The sequence below is a fragment of the Papaver somniferum genome, chromosome 1 (genome assembly GCF_003573695.1).
Source record: "Papaver somniferum cultivar HN1 chromosome 1, ASM357369v1, whole genome shotgun sequence".
Taxonomy (NCBI): domain Eukaryota; kingdom Viridiplantae; phylum Streptophyta; class Magnoliopsida; order Ranunculales; family Papaveraceae; genus Papaver; species Papaver somniferum.
The window spans coordinates 54124748-54136827 of record NC_039358.1 but is presented as its reverse complement, the minus strand read 5'-3'; positions in this window follow the sequence as shown (position 1 = coordinate 54136827).

The window sequence follows — 12080 nt, the reverse complement described above, 5'->3', positions numbered from 1 at the left end:
GAAGAGGTTAGGCAAGTTTAGGGAGAGTTTGGGAGAGAGTTAGAGCCGAGAGAATCAAAAGAAGAGGTCGACAGGCGAAGAAGTTCTGCTGCTGCTCAGCCAAGAACACGAAGAACATTGTACAGTCCAGGAGAGTCGTTGAAAAGTGTCGCTTAATTGCGACAATTTCCAATTCCTTTCTCGCGACTTAGGAATAGCGCTTACAGCACTTCAGTTGTGCCGTTCTTCCGTGACGCTTCCTGCGTGTCGCAACGGACGGTCCTAAATCGATTTTCCTATTATTTCATCATTTGTAATCAACTTTTGAGCATTAATAAAATCTTTTGAGATGTATTACACCATGATGAGCTAAACCCAATCCCAGGGGTGACGGAGGAAGCCATTCACATAATATTTATGTGGTAATTGTTATTTATTTAATTTTTGCAATATTTTTATATGATTAATTGCATTGAAAAAAAATGATTTAAATGGTTTTTATTAATCAATTGTATTTTCTCTTGATAATGCATGCTTAGATTTATACTCTTGATGCATTATGCTTGCGACTAACATTTGATATTTTGGAAATCTGCTTTTGGCAATTATTAAGAATCAAATCAATTGTTTAATTTGCATAATTAAAAATTAAATAACATTACATAAATATTGTTGAATGGTGGAATCTTGACCTCTATTTTTCTCCATAAGAATTCACATCACTTTGTTTAATTTTGTTACATTTCTAAGTTTAAAAAAAAAAAATCTATCTTCACAAGTCTGAAAAGAACCTTGTTTTAAAACCACTATCTACAACAACTTTTGAAAATACATTAAATTTTTGGCGCCGCCGACGCGGACCTGTGCTTAGGTAGAATTTTTTTTTAGGTTTATTATTATTATTTTTTTTTTAGAATCGTTTGTTCCTTTTTACGTTTCTTTTTGTCTTTATTTTGCAGGTTCAAAGTGAAAACTAAGGACTTGGAGAGGAAAAGGCTTAAAGCGAAAAGAGAAGAAAAGAGGACAATTTTAGGATTTAATTTTTAATTCTTTTAGAGTGTGTGAAGAAAACTGTAATTTTATTTTATTTTTTCTTTTTGAACTTTAAATTGGACTGGACATTTGGACTTTAATTTTTAAACCCTACGGAAGGGTACCCTTAAATACAAACTGTGTGCAGGGAAGGAAGACGATTACTATATCGTCTCGGCCCCTCGGGTTCGTACATGACATAGGAGTTGTGGCCCGAGCCGACTTCAACGGTTCATCCCCCGTCTGGTACGGGAGGTAAGTCCATCGAAACACTCGCGAATCTCCTGTAAGCGAGTTACTGTATTCCTTAAGGTGATTCATTGATTGAGGACGAATTTGGACTGTTTTTAAATTCCTAGTAAAGGGCAAGGCCTGGCCAATACAAGATAAGGGTTTGGATTTCATCACCTTTCCCTTCTTCCCCGCCTTAGGAAAATGAAACCAAACGCGAACCCAAGCTTAAAATTTGGAATAGAACGAGACCGATAGGGTAACGAGCTTAATAGGAAACTCGTTCGAAAAATATTGGTTGCTCTTTAAGCACACTCCAAAGTTCATGATGGTTTCTGTGAGTTGAATGCGTGACTGTGCCTCCTTGTGATAGCGGTGAGGCCTTGGGTATCAAATCTCCACTGAGCTTCCCTCGCCTTAATTCAACTTACTTTGACTCAGATTGATTCCAGAGGGGTTTGCTCAAATTGCAACGAATTCCCTTTCGAAAGATAGAAGCTGGTCTAGAAACAATCTAAGTGGAGCCATCATGCTTTTTGTTTGCTATAAATCTTTAGGTTTGTTTTGGTAGAGTCGAGTCGGCCTTGTTTTTGGTTGTGTAGAATTCCCTTGCAATTAAGAATGTCGAGCTGGTATGATAGAAGCCAATACAATGAATATCGACCTGAATTTGAATATGGACATCATCAGTTTTATTACCATGGTGGGAATAGTGGTTGGGAACGCCAAACTTTTCAAGGTTATGGTTCATACCATGGTGATCCCAATCACTATCCTCACAACCATCAGTCATACGAGAAAAATTCTGCTAACTCCTCTTTACTTGAGTCGACACGTAAGTTAGCTGAGACAACACATAAGTTCGCTGAAATGAATAACTTAGTTATGGACGAAAATAATGCAATGAGTGAACTTTCTTTACCTTATTTCCTAGATTACGTCAGGAATTCATGTGAGTCGGCCCAAAAGCTTTTGTTAGAGACCCAGAATAGAACTTCTCTAAAAGATCTAAATTTCCAAAATACTGTTTCCAATTTTATCCTTGATGTAAATAGTGAATATTTGCCTAATTTAGAGGACGAGGTTAGAATAAAAGACACTACTTATTTAGATAAGTTTCAATCATCTTCGTACTATGATGATGAGGATAGCAGTAATGAAGAATCTGAAATATGTAGGCATAGTGATCAGGAGTCCAGTAATCCAATTGAGCTGTATAGTGATTATATTATTTCTAGTTCAAATCCAAATAATTTTTATGATTATTCACCTATTCAAAAGGACGAGGATTTGATTAGGGATACCACCGTTTTAGACGATGTAGTTTTTCCTTTTGATTACGAAGCCGATAGTGGTTTAGAGGAACGGGTTCATTTCGAAAATACTGTTTTAGAGTCTAGCGACTTAGAAACAATAGTCTTGGAAGAAGAAGATAGACCCGTAGAGATGAGTAAAGATGCACTACCTGATAATAACTTAGAAGAATCTCTTGAATATTTTAAGGACTCTGAAGATACGGAAATTCAAGAAATAATTAGAGGTCTATCTAGAGACACTGAAAACTCTAAGTTTGGGGGTGATTATCACTTCCCTAGTGCCTTACCTTTAACTCTCAGAAAGTCCCCACACTTAGGACTTGATATTTGTGCCTCGACCATTTTACAAGATTACCTTCATACTCGTTTTCCCGAGCCTAATGATGTCCATGAAGGAGTTCAGTCGTTAGAAACCCATCCTCTGGTTGATGTGGTTTTCCCAGGCTATGATACCCAGATTGACTTTGTTTTCCCACCAAATAGTTTTCTTCCAAATGTGGGAACGTTTATATTTCAAATGTGTCGAATATTAAGTTGTGATACTAACCTAAATGCTTTAGGAAATTAGAATCGACACATTTGCTTAAGAATGACCACTACTCTCATTTTGGTCAATATTGTAAGTCAAATCTTATTGACTTAGAGGATCCTCAGTTATTTAGGTTATTATTGTGCGCTTCTAAGATCATATCTGAGTTTTTCCAGACTCTAGGACCTAATGATTCGGATCCCACCTATGAAGAAACGCAACCTATGAAAATATTTTATTTAGACCCTTTCTTAGAACCTGAGCCACAATTAGATATAAATATCTTAATCAGGAAACTAGATAAGGGCATGTTATCCTTGTTCACTTTCTTGGGTTATTGTAGTTTCCTTTGGTAAGCTCTTTTTGGTTTTGAAGACCCACAGTTATTTCGGCTGTTACTTTTTGATTCTATGAGGTGACTAATTCCTTCCGATGTCTGGCTGAAGACTTTAAACTTAGCACTTCTTGGGAGGTAACCCAATCTCATGCAACACGGTAATATCTTTCCTTATCTCTTTTGCTTCAAATGGTAACAGTTTCTCCTTGTTCATGCTTTTAATTTCATCTTTAGAACATTGACGACAATGTTAGATTTAAGTTTGGGGGTATGGGAGAAACTTCTTAGTTGCAGTATGAATAAATAAACTCCAGAGCCTAGAAATTTATGCGTATTTAGGATGGCACTAACCAATCTAAGTGGATGGAAGCATTTTGGTTGTAGGAGTTGAGGAACCAATCTGAATAGATGGAAACATCTAAAGAGTCTATTCATAAAAGCACAGAGCTCAGGTGTTAGAAATAACATGATAGTTTCACCATATCTCGTTGAGTCCTTTTCACTTCTATTTTTATTTTATTTTGTTTTAAACCATGTTTCTCTAAGTGATAGGTGGGGCCCACGATTCAAGTTGTTACCAATGCTAGGATGAATTAGAGTGATTGAGTTAAAAAAAGTTGGAAAAAAAAAAGTTGAAAAAAAAAGTTGAAAAAAAAAAAAATTGAGACCAGACCATTCGACCAAAAGGAAAATTCAATAAATTCGACCACTGGTACCCTTGTATATGCCAGTTGTGTTGACATAGAGTTAGGTTATTGACCACTGGTACCCTTGTATATGCCAGTGTGTTGATATTAGTCAGACTAGTATCTCAATCCATTAGGAAAGGTTCATTTTGGCGGAGGCCTTCAGACAGATATGGGAAACACCGTTCACTTAGTAAACATCAAAACCATCTATGTTTTTCTATATCCATCTCTTAATCTTTCCATGTGATTAGTTTGACTCCGAATATGATGTCCATAGTGCAACTATCTGAGTAGAGCTCTGTCACTTATATATGAATTTTAGTATGCTTGAGTGCAAATTCGTGTACATCAATTGGAATTTCGCATCAGGGTACTTCCTCTTGTAGTCAATAAGTATGCCAACCAAGGAGATTCTTTAGTGCCTTCCAAGGTTCGTTGTAGATAGCTAGGGTCTGGAGTAAAGGTTTTGTGGGTACACCTCTGGTAAACCCTCCGGAGACAACACTCCGCCACTAGGGCCACCTAGTGGTTTAACGGCTTGCTGCACGTGCTAAGTGTAGTCATTTTACTTTCTAGATTAGATTTGCTCGAGGACTAGCAAATAATAAGTTTGGGGGTATTTGATAGACACATTTTTGTGTCTAATTTGTCCTCAATGTCCGTATTGTTGGAACTCTATTTTTGTACTAATATTGTGTTTTTATGTATTTTTAGGAAATAAACATTTTTGGAAAATTCGGCTCGAAAAGTTGATTTTGGCACCCGGAGGACAAGTGTTATTCGGACTCTCGCTTTTGGATAAGGGGTAACCTAATTACTAAGGGGAACCCCCAGGTCACCCACAAGGCATCTTCTATTCGCACCCCAGTCCAGGATAGAGGGCATATCATCTTCAACCTTTTGAAATTCAAATTTTGGCGGGAAAAAGTGTTCTTGAACTGTCGTGACTAAGGTTGAGAATTTGAAGGTGTTCCAGTGAGATTCAACGGCCCAAATTAAATGGGTTAGTTCCTAGGGCCTAGACAGAGCTGGTATGGGTGTTGGATTCGGTCAAATTTGGTTAGATAATCGGTGGGAATCAAAACAGGGAAGATATTCTCAAATAGGGAAGATATTCTATTTCTGGAATTGTTGGATGGAAGAGACGTGCATGAGTTAACTCTATTGGCTGGAAACTTCTCCTACAGCTCAGAGATGATGCGTGAAAGAGATAAACCAGGAAAAAATCCGTAACAAATCAGAGAAATAAAAAAGAAATCGGAAAATATTCATTTTATGGTCGGATATTCTTGGAGTTATTACAAGGATTGGAGTGACCTGTTGTGTATAAATAGGTCCCTAGTGTCGAGCAGAAGAGGTTAGGCAAGTTTAGGGAGAGTTTGGAAGAGAATAGAGGCGTAAAATCGAAGAACCAGGCGCTGGAAGAAGAAGTTGTTCTGCTGGTGCTGCTGAAGAACACGAAGAACATCAACCCACGGTTAACAGTCGCAGAATACTGTCGTTGTTTTACAGCACTTCGCTATACAGCAGTCTTATTTCTTCTGTGTCGTTGTTTCTGGACGCCTTCTGTGGGTCGCAGAATCCAGTTTTATAACATTTAATTATCTTTCTCTTCATTGTAAACACTTGTGAGCATCAATGAAATATTTTGAGAGGTTTTCCAACATGATGAGCGGCTAAAATACCTGGTGATTGACGCAATGGAGGATCTATTCACTCATGTTTGATTGGTAAATTCTTTTTATAATTTCTTAATTATTTATTTATTTAATTCACTTGGATCAAAAAAAGAGAGATAAAAATGGTTTTCTTAATTAGTTGTGAATCAGTTTGATGTTTTATGCTTAGAATAAATTCTTTGATAAATCATGCTTAAGGATTACAAGTTAATATTTGGACACCTTATAGATTTATAAGTGATTTAATGGAAAAGAGCTAGATAATAATTATGAAATATTTTTGTAACCAATCAACTTGAAGTAATAGTGAATCCGGAGCCTTAGTCCATTTTAAATCTTGACATCACTCTTTGAAAATTAATTTGCATTCATTTATTTGTTTAAATATTAAAAAACAAAGAGTTACCTTCACAAGTTCGAAAAGAACCCAGTTTTTACCACTATCTACAACAACATTTGAAAATACATCAATCTCTCTCTCTGGTTTTTGGGGAAGAATAAGAAGATAATAATAATACAAGTTCTGTTTTTTCTCTATCCTATTCTGTCTCCCATATCTCATCCTAAAATGTGTATATCCTCCTTTCTCTCTCCTGCTCTTCTCTTTATATAGGTGTTTACATAATGGATGACAGCTCATATTTCCCCTATTTTCGGATCTGGCTTGCGGTATTTTCGTAAGCTTACAAATGTCAATTTCGCAGATCTTCTAATCTTCGCAAAGTTATTACATTTTTCTTATGTTTACACTAATATCACCTATTGTGTCGTTTCTCAAATTGCTCTGCGACATTTTTGTAATGCGTTGTTAAGAATTTCGCGAGCGTATCGTTGTCGCGAAATTCTGATCCTACATCTTGCCTCTTTTTTCTTGAATGTTGCTTGAAGAGCGATCTTCAGGAAAAAATCCGTTGTTGTAATTGTTGGAGCGAGATACGTGTTGTTGGAGTAGTCTTTGATCTTTGTTGATGAAGGAACGAGCGAAAGAATACTGGACTTGAAAAGTACGTACTTGCCTCTATTCTTTTGTGAAGTTCCGGAATGTTGCGAAGTAAATAAGAAGTATCATCTTTTGAAATATGCGAAGTATGAAGTATCCTTGAAGAAGTATAAGAAGCATGAAGTATCCTTGATGAAGTATAAGAAGCATGAAGTATCCTTGATGAAGTGTAAGAAGTATTCAATCCTCGAAATATAAGAAGTATCTGTCCTTGAATGAGAATAATAAGTATTGCCTCTATTCATGCGAAATTATTACTCCATTTTTGGTGATTCTTGCCGAGAAGATAAAGAACATAAAATGTTTTCTTGGTAATCCATAGTTGCCTCTGTTCTTTATCTATGAGGGTAGAATACTTGAGAAAATGTTGAATGTGCGAATTGTTTCTTCATTCTTATCTTGCCTCTGTCTCATGTTTTGTGCTCATGCGATAGTATAATCTCTTCAAGTTACTTATAATTGTGCGAAATAATTGAGCGAGATAATCACATCATTCGAAATAATCACATTCTGCGAAATTCTGACACATTCTACGAAATTTCGAATCATTCTGCGAAGTTCTGAATCATTCTACGAAGTTCTGAATAATCTTGTGAAATTCTGAATAATCCTGTGAAATTCTGAGTAATCCTAAATAATTCTGCTAAATTCTGCGATATTATTGCGAAATTCTGCAATATTATTCTGTATAGTTTTGTAAAGTACTTGTGCGAATATAATGTTTATGTGATGATTATGTTATGAAATGTGTATGTGATGTTTATGCTATGAAATGCTTATGCAATGCTTTTATGATGCGAGTATGATGCTTGTATGATGAGAATGCTTATCTATTGCAATGTATAGCTAATGTTTGTGTTACTTAGCTCATTTTGCATGCTAAAATTGATGTAGCTTTAAATTTCCTTCATTCTCCATTTCTCTGGCTTTTTCTTTAGTGTATGCATTCCTCTTCGTGTAGTTATTGTTCCTCACAAGTTCTTACTTTTGTTTCATCTTTCCTCTTTCCTGCACTATTAGTATCTCATAACAGTTTGATCATAGTATCAAGTCTGCGGCATTTTCACTGCCTCAGTTTCATTTTCATGTACATATTCGCAAGCTTATTTGCTTACGTATAATCATTTTCGCAAGCTTATTTGCTTACTCATCTTCTTATGTGGTCTTATTTTGCCTTCCTAGTTAAAGGTCTTATTTTTCCACCTCTTGTCATTGCGACAAAATCGCAGGACGTCTTTACACTTTCATGTAAGGACCCATTGATCTTGCCTTAACTTTTTCTTTTGTATTGTTGCCTCTTCAGGATTGTTGCGACAATATGACAGGCCTAAATATTCTTGCGAACATAAAGCCCCATGACATTGCCGTCTTGCGACGAAATCTCAGGACGTCTTCACACTTTCATGTAATGACCCATTGATCTCGTCTTATCTTTTTCTCTAGTATTATTGCCTGTTCAGGATTGTTGCACAAATATGACAAGCCTTAATACCCTTGCGAGTAAAAAGCCTCATGACATTTGCGTCTTAAAACACTTATCAGCTCTCTAATGGAGTGTCGCCCTTATCTTCCCCCTGGTTGCCCCTTCAAGGAGGCGTACTTCTACCATACAAGGTTAGATCCTCCCATCCGGTCTTAACAACAACCAGTTGTTTTCGCAGCATGTTATCCCTTTTGCCTATAGGGCTTATGGTTACGAGATTGCACCCTAAGTGGGGTTTTCTTCGGGCCGAGTGCATCATTTGCCAAGACTTGTTAAGAGTGGTAAAGAGGCTCCAACGCCCCCCGCACTCTTGACTCAACCGTGTACCTCGGCTCCTTGATCGATTTCTGCACTCCTTAGGAGAGACCCCTAGTAGTCCAACCTAAAGCAAAAGCTTAGGTTGAAAATCCAAGGTACCTCTCCTGGATGGGCTTTATTGACCCCAAATCTCCATGACTCAGGTTCCGGGGGCGGTGTAACCTTTCCCTAAGCCATGCAACAGGTACCCCCTTATATGACGTACTTTAGGTCTTACATTTTCCTCTTGCGAAATTTTATTCGCGAACTAGGGTGTACGCCATAAAGGTTCGCCTCTATCTGCGAAATTTTATTCGCGTTTCTGCGAAATTTTCGCGTCTCTTTGTTTCTGCGAAATGTTCGCGTTTCTTTATTCTCTCATTCATCTTATCATTTTTGTCATCTCTTTCATTTATTCTTTCATTCATGTCATCTCTTTCATTCATTCTTTCATTCTCATAATATCATATCATTTGAATCAAAATAAATATTCAAGAGAAACTCTAATACATGGTAAGTCTGAAATCTTTGTAGTTGTGAAATCTTTGTAATTCTGCGATTCTATCGCGTTTTGCAAATCAAATCAAAAATCTTTTTATTCTCTGTAAAAGGAATATTCTAGAGAAACATATAAATTTAATTTTCTCAGTTTTCTGTAATTTTGAAATCTCGAAATCTTTGTAATCTTGAAATCTTAGTAATCTTTATAATCTTTGAGATCTTGAAATCTTTGTAATCGTGCGATTGAATCGCTTTTTGTAAATCAAAAAAAAAAAAAAAAAAAAATCTTTTTATTCGTTCTTAGTATAAAGTAAAATGTTCAAGGAAGTGGTACTTATCTTTCATGTGAGTCGCTGTTGTTGTCAAAGAAGTGAATAAATGCCTTGAAATGTATGAATTTCGCGCAGCAAAAAGAAGTGTGAGAAGTGAGACTTGAACCCTTAACCTGCTTCTTGGATTTTCTCGCACCATACCAACTGTGCTAAGCCTTTCTTGCGAAGTAATCAAATTCCAACCGTGTGAGAGGCAATTCTGCATAAATTTCGCGTAACAAAAATAATCTTGCGAGAAGCAAGAATTGATCTCGCGACCTGCTGCTTGTACTCATGCCCCGTGACCAATTGTGCAAGCTTCTTCTTTACGAAATAAACGCACAATACTTTTCTGTTACTTTATATTCGCTCTGGGAAGTTGAAGAAATCAAGCAAAGGAAAATATGATTGATGGGAGGATCGAACGTGCAATGTCATCCTCATTGCCTTCGCTTGTAACCATCTATACCAGTCTCTATCTGCGAAAGGAAGCCATGCTGCCGTCTTCCTATTATTATCTTCTCGCTGGCTTCATAGAAAATGTGTCTAAAAAGAATATTATTGCGGTGAAGATCGATCTGGTGACATCAAATTCCTCCTCTTCTCCATTTACCATCTGTGCTGGCTTCTATTTGTGTAAGTTCTGCGAGATTCGCACAAGTTATTTTCATATTATCGCTCTTAGTATAATCTCTTCGTTTTTTCTTCTTCTGCTCCCGTTGCTTAGCTTGTAAAATCTGATTATCTCTGAATCTCATCTTTTAACTGCAGATTGATAGGTATTTGACTCCATTCTGTTCTTTCCATGAATTTTTAACGCCCTTGCTTAAGATAGTTGTTATTTGAGGGAACTTGTCTTCGTTTTGTCGGTGATTAATTTATGAGCAAAATTAAGATAGTTGTGTGTGATGAATTTATTTAATCCTTTGTTGTTCTTTCTGTTACTTCTATGTTACTTGTTTCTTCATGAATTCCCTAAGTCTTCTTCCTTGCTTGCAACAATGATCTATTGACCTAATTTTTATACCTTCTTGGATAATTCCATCTTTCTTATGATGAGAATGATTGTTCTTCGCAAAGCTCCATTGATCGTTCATCTTCACATGATTATTCTCCTCCGTGTGCAGAATTCTTTTTAGTCCATCTCCACGTGATTATGACGTGTTTTCTTTTAGCTTAGTTTCCGTGCTATCTGTAAGTGCAAATTCAGATGGTTCACTTGAACAAGTGATAGATGCAGCTTTGTTTTGCTTTGTTGACTGTCATCTTCTCCAAATTCGCATAGTTCATTCGTTGTTCCTTGTCTTCGCACGGAGCAAGTCTTTCTTTTCCTCCTATCTTTTGGTCGAGGCTTTACTTCATGTCTATTTGAATGGTGCTAAATATATCTTCGCCTAAGTTGTTGTCTTGTCAATCTCTCATCCCATCGTGTTACCTGTTATTATCTTCGCACAGAATTTCGTTCCCTTTTTGATAAATGATACTTCATCTTTTGCTGCCTATACGTCCTTTTTGTTTTGTGCTATTGTTCTTTACTTCTTAGTTGGTTGATTGAAGGTATCAATGTTATGAGCTCCATCTGGGTATTCTTTCGCGTGATGCTAATTGTCTTGAGCTGCACGAAGTCTCCTTGATCTCCCTCTTTGATAATTGATCTTCCAACGTATTCTTTTCATGAGTTGCTGATGGAATTAATTTCGCAGACATTACTTCGCATGGAACTGGTGTTTTATCTCCTCATTGCTACTCCTCCATTCACCTATATGCCTGTCTTTTAGGATATTAGCGCCTTTCTTTCACCTTTACGTCTTTGTTCGCTCTTTGGTTATTGTTGGTTTCTCTTAGAATAAAATCCTTCTTCGCTCAAATGGAATTTTCACGGGTTTATCTGCTCGTCCAGTGCTGATATCACTTCGTTCATGTCCGCCCTTCATCGCATGTTGTTGGTGGTTTTAAGCTGCACAAATCCTTGAGGAATTTGTTGATGAAGGTGCGTTTGGTTGTCCTTGAAATTGGTACATTCCGTTGATTTTGTTGATGAAGACTTGTTGTCCGAAGAGATGAAACTATTGTCTAAACTTCCCTATTTGCTCTTGAAGCTTATAGATCCAATTGAATTAATCACTAACAGTAGCTGATTTTTTTGATTCTTCTTCACATCAACAAGGGATAGGTAGTGTTTCTAGCGCCAAAATGTAGTTGCAGGAAATCCCACAACACACCCCTTATATTATCATGACTATAATTTTTAGATCTAAACTTATTTGATATGAAAATAAAGATAAAAATAATGAATATAGAAAATAAGACACAAGATTTACGTGGTTCGATCAATATGATCTACATCCACGGGGTCAGGTTTCACTATGATTATTGAATTACATATGAATTACATTGAGACTCCATTAATGAGTATTTGGAGCTCTATCTCTCTCTCTGGTTTTTGGGGAAGAATAAGAAGATAATAATAATACAAGTTCTTTTTTTTCTCTCTCCTATTGTGTCTCGCTCTCTCATCCTAAAATGTGTATATCCTCCTTTCTCTCTCCTGCTTTTCTCTTTATATAGGTGTTTACATAGTGAATGACAGCTCATATTTCCCCTATTTTCGGATCTAGCTTGCGGTATTTTCGCAAGCTTACAAATGTTAATTTCGCAGATCTTCTAATATTCGCAAAGTTATTACATTTTCTTAT